General features: G+C 40.2%; 1 protein-coding gene across 5 annotated transcripts in view; it reads right to left on the bottom strand.

Moving 5' to 3' along the window:
* The window catches only part of LUZP1 (leucine zipper protein 1), a 77,868-nt gene that overhangs the window by 8,886 nt on the left and 56,433 nt on the right, over positions 1-12,549 (bottom strand). The gene's annotated exons all lie outside the window — the stretch shown is intronic.

Below are 12,549 nucleotides of genomic sequence, written 5' to 3'. Positions count from 1 at the left end.
AGCACCAAACCACAGATTCAGGAAGCTCAGAACACCAAGCAGGATAAATGCTAAAAACAAAAACACCAAGGCATATCATATTCACACTACAGAAAATCAAAGATAAAGGAAAAATCCTGAAAGAACCCAGAGGAATAAACACCTTACCTACAGAGGAACAAAGATAAGAATTAACATCTGACTTCTCAGAAATCATGCAAGTGACAAGACAGTAGAGTGAAATATTTTAAATGTTGAGAGAAAAACACCACCAATGTAGACTGCTGTACCCTACAAAATTATCCTTCAAAAGTGAAGGAGAGGGACTTCCCTGGTGGTCCAGTGGTAAAGAATCCACCTTCCAACGCAGGAGATGCGGGTTTGATCCCTGGTTGGGAACTAAGATCCCACATGCCACAGGGCAACTAAGCCCACGCGCCACAACTACTGAGCCTGTGTGCCTCAACTAGAGGGCCTACGTGCTGCAAACTACAGAGCCCATGCACTCTGGAGCTCACATGCCACAACTGCAGAGCCCATGCGCTCTGGAGCCTGTGTACCACAACTAGAAAGAGAAAACCCATGCACCACAACTAGAGAGAACCCATGCACCACAACAAAAGATCCCACATGCCACAACGAAGATCCCGCATGCTGCAACTAAGACCCAACACAGCCAAAAATAAAAAATAAATTAAAAAAAAAGTCAATTCCGAAAGTGAAGGAGAAGTAAAGACTTTCTAGGACAAATAAAAATTGAGGGGACCTGTTGCCAGTTGACCCACCTTACAAAAAATGTTAAAAGAAGTTCTTCAGTAAGAAGGAAAATGATATAGGTCAAAAACTCAGAACACATAAAAAAAAAAAGGACGAGCATTAGAGAAGGAATAAGTCCAAGTAAAATAAAATTTTTAATTGTTCCTATTCTTAATTTATCTAACAGATAATTTTTCAAAATAATAATAGCAATAATGCCACAACTACTGAAGCCCACACGCCTACAGCCCATGCTCCACAATAAGAGAAGCCACCACAGTGAGAAGCCTGCGCACCACGGTGAAGAGTAGCCCCCACTCACACAACTAGAGAAAGCCCAGGTGCAGCAACGAAGACCCAATGCAGCCAAAAATAAATAAATAAATTTTTTTTTTAAAAACCCACTTTAAATTTTAATAAAGACATATATAGATTAAAAGTAAAAGGATCAAGAAAGACATACCATCTAACACTAATCAAAAGAAAGCTGGAGTAGCTACATTAATTTCAGATAGCAGATTTTAGAACAAGGAATGTTATCAAGGGGAAAGGGGGACATAACATAATGATAAAGGGGTCAATTCTCCAAGAAGACAATAGTCCTTAATGTCTATGTGCATCAAAATATGTGAGGCAAAAACTGATTGAACTGCAAGGAGAAATAGATAAATCAATTACTATGGTTGGAGAGTTCAACACCTCTCTATGATAAATGGACAGATCCAGCAGGCAGAAAATCAGTAAGGACATAGCTGAACTCAGCAACACCATCAATCAACTGGATATAATGGACATCTATAGACTATTTCATCCAACAACAAAATAAACATTCTTCTCAAGTTCACATGGAACATTCACCAAGACAGACTACATTCTGGGTCATAAAACACACCCAAACAAGTTTAAAAGAAACTATACAATGTCTACTCCCAGACCACAATGGAATGGAACTAGAAATCAGTACCAGAAAGATAGCTGGAATTCCAAAATATGTGGAGATTAAACAACACACTTCTTTGACATGGGTCAAAGAAGAAATTTCAAGAGAAATGTTTTAAGTATTTTGAACCAAATGAAAACGAAATACAACTTTATCAAAAGTCGTGGGGTGTAGCAAACGCAATGCTTAGAGGCAAATTTATAGCACTGAATGAATATATTAGTAAAGAATGAAGATCTACAATCAATAAACTCCTATCTTAGGGAACTAGAAAAAAGAAGAGCAAATTAAAACCAGAGTAAGCTGAAGAAAAGAAATAATAAAAATTAGAGTAGAAATCAATAAAACTGAAAACAGAAAATCAATAGAGAAAAAAAATCAATGAAACCAAAAGCTGGTTCTTTGAAAATATCAATAAAATCAATCAGCCTCTTGCCAGGCTAACTAAGAAAAAAAAAAGAGAGAAAACACAAATTACTAATAACCCAATGCAGGGGGCCCAGGTTTGATCCCTGGTCAGGGAACTAGATCCCACATGCATGCCGCAACTAAGAGTTCACATGCCATAACTAAGGAGCCCACCTGCCGCAACTAAGGAGCCCACCTGCCACAGCTAAGACCTGGCACAACCAAATAAATAAAGATTTTTTTAAAAAAAGAAATGAAAGAGGGACATCACTACAGATCCCATGGACCCTAAAAGGATAATAAAGGAATATTATGCATAACTCTATGCACACAAACTTGATAGCTTAGATGAAATCAATTTCTTGAAAGACACAATCTACCAAAACTCACACAAGAAGAAAAACACAATCTTAATAGACCTGTATCTATTAAATAAATTGAATCAATATTTAATAACCTTGCAAAACAGAAAGCACCAGGCCCATCATTTCACTGATGAAATTATACCAAGAAATTATACCAAGTATCTACAACCTCTTCCAAAAAGAGAAGCAAAGGGAATACTTCCTAACTTGTCCTTTGATGCCAGCATTACACTAACAACAAAAGCAAAGACATTACAAGAAAAGAAAACTACAGCCCAATATCTCTCATGAACACAGATACAAAAATCCTTAATGAAATATTAGTAAATGAAATCCAACACTGTATAAAAATAATTATACACCACAACTAAGCGTGATTTGTCCCAGGTATGCAGGGCTGGTTCAGTATTCAAAAATCAATAAATGAAATCCACCACACTGACAGGTTAAAGAAGAAAAATCACATGATCATATTAATAGATGCAAAAAAGCACTTGACAAAATTCAATACCCATTCATAATAAAAACTCTCAGCAAAGTAGGAACAGAGGGGAACTTCCTCACATCTACAAAAAACCCTACAGATAACATCATACCTAATTGTGGGAAGTCCAAAGCTTTCTCGCTAAGATCAAGAACAAGGCAAGGATGTCCCCTCCTATCACAGCTTCTCAAAATTTACTGAAGTCCTAGCTAACACAGTAAGACAGGAAAAGAGAAGAAAAGGTATACTGATTAGGAAAGAAGAAATAAAACTGTCTTTGTTCACAGATGATATGACTGTCTTATGTAGAAAATCTAAATGAATCAACAAAAAAACTGGAACTAATAAGCAATTATAACTATAGCAAGGTTGCAGGATATAAGGTTAACATACAAAAGTCAATCAATTTCCTGTATATACCAGCAATGAACACGTGGAATTCAAAATTGAAAACACAATACCCTTTGTATTAGCACCTCCTAAAATGAAATACACAGGTATAAATCTCACAATATGTACAAGATCTATATGAAGAAAACCACAAAACTCTGATGAAGAACTAAATAAATAAAAAGATATTCCATGTTTGTGGATTCTAACACTCAATATTATCCAAACTCAGTTCCTTCCCAATTTGACCTCTACATTCAATGCAATCTCAATCAAAATCCCAGCAAGTTATTTTGTGGATATAGCCAAATGGATTCTAAAATTTGCATGGAGAGGCAAAAGACCCAGTACAGCCAATGCCATATTGAAGGAGAACAACAGAGTTGGAGAACTGATGCTACCCAACTTCAAGACTCACTATATAAGCTGCAATATTCAAGACTGTGTGATACTGGTGAGAGAAAAGACAAATAGATTAATGGAACAGAACAGAGAGCCCAGAAATAGACCCACAGAAATATGGTCACCTGATCTTTGACAAAGAAGCAAGGGCAATACAACAGAAAGACAGTCTTTTCAACAAATGGTGCTAGAACAAATTGGACATTCACGTGCAAAACTATCAATATCGACACAGACCCTTACATCCTTCACAAACACTAACTTGAAATGGGTCACAGCCCTAAATGTCATAGATAAAACTATAAAACACCTAGAAGATATCATAAGGAGGATACCTAGTGACCCTGGGTTTGGCTGTGACTTCTTAGATACAACACCAAAGGTACAATTCATGAAAGGAGTAATCGATAAAATGAACTTCATTAAAATTAAAAACTGCTCTGCAAAAGACAATGTCAAGAGAATGAGAAGACAAGCCACAGACTGAAGGAAAAAAAACTTGCAAAGGGCATATCTGATAACAATAAGAAAATCTGATTTTAAAATGGGCCAAATACCTTAACAGACACTTCACTAAAGAAGACCTACAGGTGGCAAATAAGCTTATGAAAAGATGCTCCAACATCACTTGTCATCAGGGAAATGCAAATTTAAAGTTACCACTACACCAAATGCTAGTAAGGATGTGAACCACAGGAACTCTCCTTGCTAGTGAAGATGGAAAATGGTACAGCCACTTTTAGAAGACAGTTTGGTGGTTTCTTAAGAAACTAAACATACTCAGGCATATGATGTAGCAATAGCAGCACAGGTAAGATGCAAAATATTATATACAGAATGGATAAACAACAAGGTCCGACTGTATAGCACAGGGAACTATATTCAATATCCTGTAATAAACCATATATATACGTAACTGAATCACTTTGCTGTACATCAGAAACTAACACAACATTGTAAATCAGCTATACTTCAATAAGACAAATTTTTAAAAATAATATTACAAAAACAACAAAAAAAGCACAGATAGTTCATCTATAAGAGGCAGGAAGGCAGAGTATATGGGTACAAGTGTTAGTGGGTAGGTAGGAAGGAAGGTGTGGTGGTAGTAGTCTAATAAATTCTGACTGTTTTTGCTTTTTCACTGAAGTAGAAAGCAAGATCATCATCTTAAAATGATGACAAGGGCAGGGGGTAGAGTAGTACAGGTTTCAGAAATGGTCATCTAGGTGAATGGAAAATAGAATGATTGCCAGGCAACATTAAGGGCCCACTTGAAATTCATGGTTATAATTGGTTGCTGATTGGTTAATCAGCAAGGTTGTATTTTTATATTCAGTCTTGTTCTGCTGACCAGGTGAAGGCACAGAGAGAGAATTGGACTGAAAACAGGGTTGGAAGTTTGCAAATGTAACAAAGCAAGAAAAGAGTGAGGAAATTATAGGTGTGCACAAGGGAGCTTCAGTAAAGAGAAACACGAACATCAAGAACATGTGAAGAACAGTGAAAATGTAATAGGACCAATGAATTGAAGGTACCAATGAGGATTGAAGGATTGTTGGAGTCAGGATACTAGGAGGAATGAGCTTGAAAGATAGGAGACGGTAATCAGAGAGGGATCTCAGGGAATTGAAATTATCAAGGAATTACAGTAATTGATAATGTCAAGAACTAAGGTATGAATAGGCAGAGCACAGAGGATTTTCAGGGCAGTAAAACTACTCTGTATGATACTATGATGGTGGATACATGTCATTATACATTTGTCCAAACTCACAGGATGTACAACACCAAGAGTGAACCCGAATGCAAACTATGGACTTTGGGTGAACATGATGTGTGTGGAGGTTCATCAACTGTAACAAATGTACATGGGAGATGTTGATAATGGGGGGGGGGGGACCTGAGGAGGGAAGTGGACAGGGGGTATATGGGATATTGCTGTACCTTCCCCTCAATTCTGCTGTGAATCGAAAACTCCAAAAAAGTAGTCTTAACTTCTTTTAAGTTAAAAAACTAAAGTATGATTCTGGGAATGCCAGCTACAGAGAGGGGTGAGATCACTGGAAGAGAGAAATACTGAGAGGCAAAGGTGTTGCAAGGATTCCTGAATTGTACATTGAAAGCCCACAAATTAACAGGACTAGTGCTGCAAATTGTGACATTAAACAAGAAACTATAGTCATCGAGAAATGAGAGGCAGTGACCCTGGGGTTCAATATGACAGTAACAATAAGGGCACTGGGTGATGCAGTCTGATATTAGATTTAAACCTAGGAGAAAGGATTGAGGGAACAAGGTCTGAGCCATAAGAGAAAAACAGCCTCCATTTGAGAGAAAAATGGACTCAACAATGACCCCATGAGAAAGCTCAGGGCAAAAGAGAAACGACCTTAAGCAGGATTTGAGGAGATGCTAAATGCCACTTCTCTCCAACCCCAAGATCTCCTCCATCAATTGCACTTAAAGCCTAGAGCCACCAGGTGGAGCCCATGCTCAGCTTTTAAAAAACACCAAGGCCTCCGCGGCGTTGGAAATTACAGGGCCTGCCTCCCTCCCAGCCTCTCCATCGCCCAGCTCCCTGACTATTCTTCCCTCTCCACCACTCGGCTTCCCTGGGTATTGTCTTTCTCTGTCTCTTCTCACCTGTGCCTCCTTTGGTCTCCCCTTCTCCTTTTTCCAGCTTACAGGCTTCCTCATTCCCAAAAACGGAGAGGGAAAAAAACCCCTACATCTATATATTTTTTATAAGAAAGAAACCATTTCCCTTATTCCCATCTACTTTTCCTACATACAAAAAAAAAACCTTGTTTTTGGCCTTTTGCCTAGTGGTACAGTAAAAAAAAAAATTCTTAACTACCATTTTTTTTTTTCTTGCGGTACGCGGGCCTCTCACTGTTGTGGCCTCTCCGGACGCGCAGGCTCAGTGGCTATGGCTCACGGGCCCAGCCGCTCCGCGGCATGTGGGATCTTCCCGGACCGGGGCACGAACCCGTGTCCCCTGCATCGGCAGGCGGACTCTCAACCACTGCGCCACCAGGGAAGCCCCTTAACTACCAATTTTATACACAGGGTGGAGGGGATGGGGGACTGAACTAAAAGTAGGAGCCATAAACCACTTTTAAATGAGTAGATACAAAAGATCTGTAGTGGCATAGCAGTTATTGGAGGACAAATGATGCTTCTATAATACAAAGAGCTTTAAAACAGCTTATCCTCATAAGTATGCTAGACAGTCATTAAATTGTATACTTTAAAGAGAGGAACTTTATGATACATAAATTATATCTTAAGTTGTTTTAAAAAAAAAAAACAGCTTACCCCAAACATTCTCCTCAACAAGTCTTATTTATACTACATAAACAAATCTCTTTCTTAGAGAGGAAAATGTTAAACTTAAGTACAGCCCCATCTATAAATGATATTTCTGAATTAGCAGAGTCCAGGAATTACACTGCTTTTTTATTCATTTGGCTTTTAGTGCCAATTTTATATGTTCTGTTCAAGACTCTGATATGAATCAACCAGGGTAGCACAAGGAATGAAAAAGCGAAACTCACTGAATATACAGCAAATACTTACTGAAATATATAGAGAAGAGAGTTATCACACGCCACTGCTCAAAATCCTTTAAAGGGCCTTATTGCTCAGGACAAAGCCTACACTCCCCACACGGCATGTGAAGTCCTGACAACCCGCCCTACCTACCCCTTCAGCCTCGTCTTCAAACTCCCCGTAGCTCTTCACTCTCGACGTTCCACAAACCTTGCACTCTCTCTCACCTCCAGGCCTTCACTAGCTTGATAATACTTCCTTTTCAGTTTTTCAAATCCCACCTTAGGCAGTACCTCCTCCTGGAAGCTCCTGGAGCACCTCCTTCCTGAACCCCTAGGCTAGATCAGGGCGCCTCTTTCTTGCGCTTTAGTCTGCTGTATTGGTCCCATCACAGCACTTATCACAATGTATTCAAGTTTTATTTATTCATTTTCTCTCTCCAACTTGTTTCTTTTTCACCATTGTATTCTCAGCACCCAGCAGGAAGCCTAGCACATAAATTAATGCTTAAAATTCAATGAATGAATAGGGCTGAATGAGCCCCCTACTTATTAAATGGCTGGTCAGCCCTTTGGCACTAACCATTAACAGAAAATAATAAAAATGATGTCGAGGAGCTACTTACTCATGGATTACAAATGGAGAAAACAACTAACAATAACAGATACAGCCAGCACAGATATCAAGTCCCGTGGTAATGCTCTGAAAGGTCTCGTCCCAAGCCCCAAGCCACTTGCACAGTGCTTCTCCCGTTGGACAATGACCCATCTGGCTTTCAGGTCTATGGCCATGGAAATATGACCTAAATACCAGAAAACCACACCACTCATAGAGGTTCTAATTATTGGAGGAAGTGTTGAAGCAGAAAATATTTCTGGATCTTCTTCCACTCCTTAGAATGGGATTTCATAGCCAAAACACAACTAAAAGATCATTTAGTCCACTGACTTTCAAACCAGACTGAGCAAACCCCTTCCAGAGTCACCTGGGAAAAGAGAGCAGGGGCGAAGGTCTGAGCAGGCTGAGTCAGGCTCCCTCTCTCACTCAGTCAACCAAAGCAACCGATTTCAGCTTCTTAACATATTGGTCTTCCCCCAAATGACTCACGAAAGAGTTCTAAAAACTGCCTGTTTGGCCCAATCCCTTTATTTTAAAAATGAAGGAACTGAGACTCAATATTTCTCCAACAACTTAGCAAAGCCAAGGACTTTAGTCTCCTGACTCTACCCAGGACTCTTCCCATTGTATAAAAGCACTTCCCTACAAATTCTTGAGCATTTTTACAAAGTGAGGCATTCTGATTATACACAGACCAATAAAAACAGAAAGGTATAAAGGGAACAAATAAAGCACAACCCCAAATTGAGCATGACTATACTACAGACAATATAGTAAGGACTTACTATACATGCTTTCTCTAGGAATCCCAGATCTATCTACTTGAACAAATTACTTCTCTGAGGTTTTCTCATCCATACAAAGACAATATGTAATCCCCCGGCATGTAAAGCACTTAGCAGAATGCCTTGCACATAAGTCACAACAAACAGTAGCTATTACTATTATTCTACTCAGCCTTCACAATAACCTTATGGGATCGGTACCCTCAAACTTGCCCAAGGTCACACAGCTAGTAACGACAGCCAGATGGTGAACCCAAGTCTAGTTCCAAAGACCATATTCCTTTAAGAATGTTACCCTGTTTGGCCAAGTCATTGATCTTCTTCATGTCTCAGACCCTTCCTCTGAAAAAATAAAAGAATATCAACCCCACCTACCTCACAGCAAAAGTTAAAGTCAGCAAAATCTCTTTGAAAAGTCCTGTGCATACCTAAGGTAAGTTTCACTAGGCAGAATCCTCCTCAAAAGAGAGACTCACTAAAATCAGCCCTTCTACCCAGGGTAATAAATAAGGAAATGGATTGAAAATGAGGTTAGAGTTTCACTTATCTCTGACCTTTTGGCCCTAAGCACAGCCAGAGAAAGAAATGCTTTGCTACCTCCAGGACCATCCACAAAGGGAAGAGACAGATGCCTCTCTTTCCAGTCTTCCTGCACTCCCCATCAAGTATGTTTATCCAGGTAAAATGCATTTATTTAGTAGACATCTATGGAACATCTGTAATGCACCCAGCATTTTGCCAAGTGCTAGAGAGAGATCATTAAGACCCAACCCTTGACTTCAAGAATCAGAAAGCTAGAACCAATTATAAAATAAGAATAAAGAGGGGCTTCCCTGGTGGCGCAGTGGTTGAGAGTCCGCCTTCCGATGCAGGGGGACACGGGTTCGTGCCCCGGTCCGGGAAGATCCCACAGGCCGCGGAGCGGCTGGGCCCGTGAGCCATGGCCGCTGAGCCTGCGCGTCCGGAGCCTGTGCTCCGCAACGGGAAGGGCCACAACAGTGAGAGGCCCGCGTACCGCAAAAAATAAATAAATAAAGAGGCCTCCCTGGCTTCCCTGCTGGCGCAGTGGTTAAGAACCTGCCTGCCAATGCAGGGGACATGAGTTCGAGCCCTGGTCCGGGAGGATCCCACATGCCGTGGAGGAAATAGGCCCGTGCGCCACGACTACTGAGCCTGCGCTCTAGAGCCCACAAGCCACAACTACTGAAGCCCGTGCACCTAGAGCCCATGCTCCACAACGAGAAGCCCCCACAATGAGAAGCCCATGCACCGCAACGAAGAGTAGCCCCCACTCACTGCAACTAGAGAAAGCCCACGCGCAGCAACGAAGACCCAATGCAGCCAAAAATAAATAAATAAAAACAAATAAATAAATACATTTATTTTAAAAATAAATATGTGCACCTGAAAAAAAACACATTAACTATATTAGGTGATATTGCTAAAATCACTTATCATTTCTAGTAACTGTTGCAGATTCCTTTAGATTTTCTACACATATGGTATATCTTCTGCAAATAATGACTATTTAGCCTTTTCCTTTCCAAATTGTGAGACATTTATTTTCCCCAAATACAATGTTGAAGTAAAATGATGAGAGTGGACATACTGCTTTGCTACTGACCTTGGGTGGGGGAAGGATTCAGTATTTCAATGTTACTTATAATGTTTACTAGAGGTTTTCCGGTAAATGTCATTCATCAGATTGAGGACATACCTCTTCATTCCTAATTAGCTGATTTTTTTTTCTTTTTAATCATGTAGGGTGTGGAATTTTATCCAATGGTTTTCTTTTGCATCAACTTAAATGATCATGTTGATTTTCTCCTTTATTCAATTAATATTGTGAATTAAAGTAATTTTTTGAAATGTTAAACCAACCTTGCATTCACAGGATAAACCAAACTTGATTATGTGTTATTATGTTTTTATATGTTGCTGGATTTATTTCCTAATATTTTTATTACATATGTTTTATAACAGCTTTATTGAGGTATAAGTGAGAAATAATATATATATATATATAAAAAAAGAGGCCTCCCTGACCATCTCACAAAACATAGCACCCACTCTGCTTCTTTTCACTTAGTACATTTCACCACCTGATATATGTGCACTAGAAGCTCAGAAGAAGTGATTAATTGTACCCAAGAGTGGGGTGTGGGAAGGAAATTGTTTATATTAAGCCTCAGAAATCATGGGAAAGTGAAGAACGGGACGAGTAGTCCATTCTTTAATGCCAACTTCCTCCCCCTGCCCAACACACATACCAGTGTCTAACTCAGTTCCAACTCATACTAGAAAGATATATCAGTGTCTCTCATTCAGATCTCCTTTCTGCCAAAGGTCTTGAACCCAGTTCCAAGTGGCCCTATCCAGCATTTTGGAGGCTGGTTCTTTTTCCTGTCCTAGTGGGCCAGGAAGGTCTGAAATAGTACAGAATCAGACTTGCCCTGCCCTTTCCCCCAACACAGCTGCCATGATTCACTTCCTGTTCCCAACAGTCATTTAAAGTAGGGGATCAGCAAACTTTTTCTGTAAAGTTTGATAGTATCCATATAAGTATACAACTTAGTTTGATAGCAAATATTTTAGGCTTTGTAAGGCCTAAGGTCTCTGTCCCAACTACTCAACTCTGCCATTGTAGTGTGAAGCAGCCACACACAATACATAAGCAAATGACATGGCTGTGTTTCAACTAAACTTTATTTACAAAAATAGGCAGTGGAGGGCTTCCCTGGTGGCGCAGTGGTTGAGAGTCCGCCTGCCGATGCAGGGGATACCGGTTCATGCCCCGGTCCAGGAAGATCCCACATGCCGCGGAGCGGCTGCGTCCGTGAGCCATGGCCGCTGAGCCTGCGCGTCCGGAGCCTCTGCTCCGCAACAGGAGAGGCCACAACAGTGAGAGGCCCACGTACCGCAAAAAAAAAAAAAAAAAAAAAAGGCAGTGGGCCTGTGGACCACAGTTTGCCAGTCCCTGATCTAAAGGAAAATGGGAAAACTATTTTAAAGCAGCTTCCTCCTGACAATTTCTAGTTACCTGTCTTAAAACCTTCAGCTGTCCACATCTCACCAGCACTTCTTGAGTGTTTCTATTTAATTTCTGGACTTAAAAAGATTTTTCCCAGAATCACAAATTCATGTATTTTAGATATGCAAACCTCAGGGCTGGGAGCCCAACTAGTATGTAGAGATTCTCCAGGTTGGAAAGGATTTAGAGATCATCTGATCCAACTTCCCACTCAATGAAGAAATTATCTAGCAAGTAGTCATTCAGCTCCTATTCAATGACAGGAAGGGTACTCATTTCCTCCCAAGGCAGCTCATTTCATCTTCGGACAGCTCTAAGGTAAGATATTCTACTTGTTCCTTCTTAGCACATTTCACCACTTAATTGCTTGAGAATTTATTTACCGTGTGACTCTTTTTACTAGATTGTAAGATCTATGAGATCAGACATGTTTTTTTGTATTTGCAGCTGTTTTTTACTGCTGTCTCTCCAGCACTTTGAACAGTGGTACATAAAGGGTATAAAGTAATTGTTTACAGGGAGGAAGGAAGGGAGGGCAGGCAAACAAAACAATGCTGCATTTGGGGAACTTTAAGTAACTCAGCAGTACTGACACGACAGGCACAAGGGGAGGAGCAGAGCAGGTAACTGATATGGTTGAGTGCAACAGAGAAGCCCTTGAAATCTCACAGCAAGTGCAGAGGCTGAGGCGGTAATATTTGAGGACCAAGTTTAGAATTCCCCCTTTCTCCCTTTTCCTCTTCCTTCCAAGCCTCCCCTGCACCATTCTGACGGTGATCATCTGTCACTGCAGTTTTCTGAAGTCTTTTCAAACAGGCCCTCCCCCAACAAAAAGT

The sequence above is a fragment of the Aethalodelphis obliquidens genome, unplaced genomic scaffold, assembly GCF_003676395.1.
Source record: "Aethalodelphis obliquidens isolate GAN/ISIS:26980383/991018 unplaced genomic scaffold, ASM367639v1 scaffold9, whole genome shotgun sequence".
In the NCBI taxonomy this organism is placed as follows: domain Eukaryota; kingdom Metazoa; phylum Chordata; class Mammalia; order Artiodactyla; family Delphinidae; genus Aethalodelphis; species Aethalodelphis obliquidens.
This window is presented reverse-complemented; position numbering and strand designations above follow the sequence as displayed.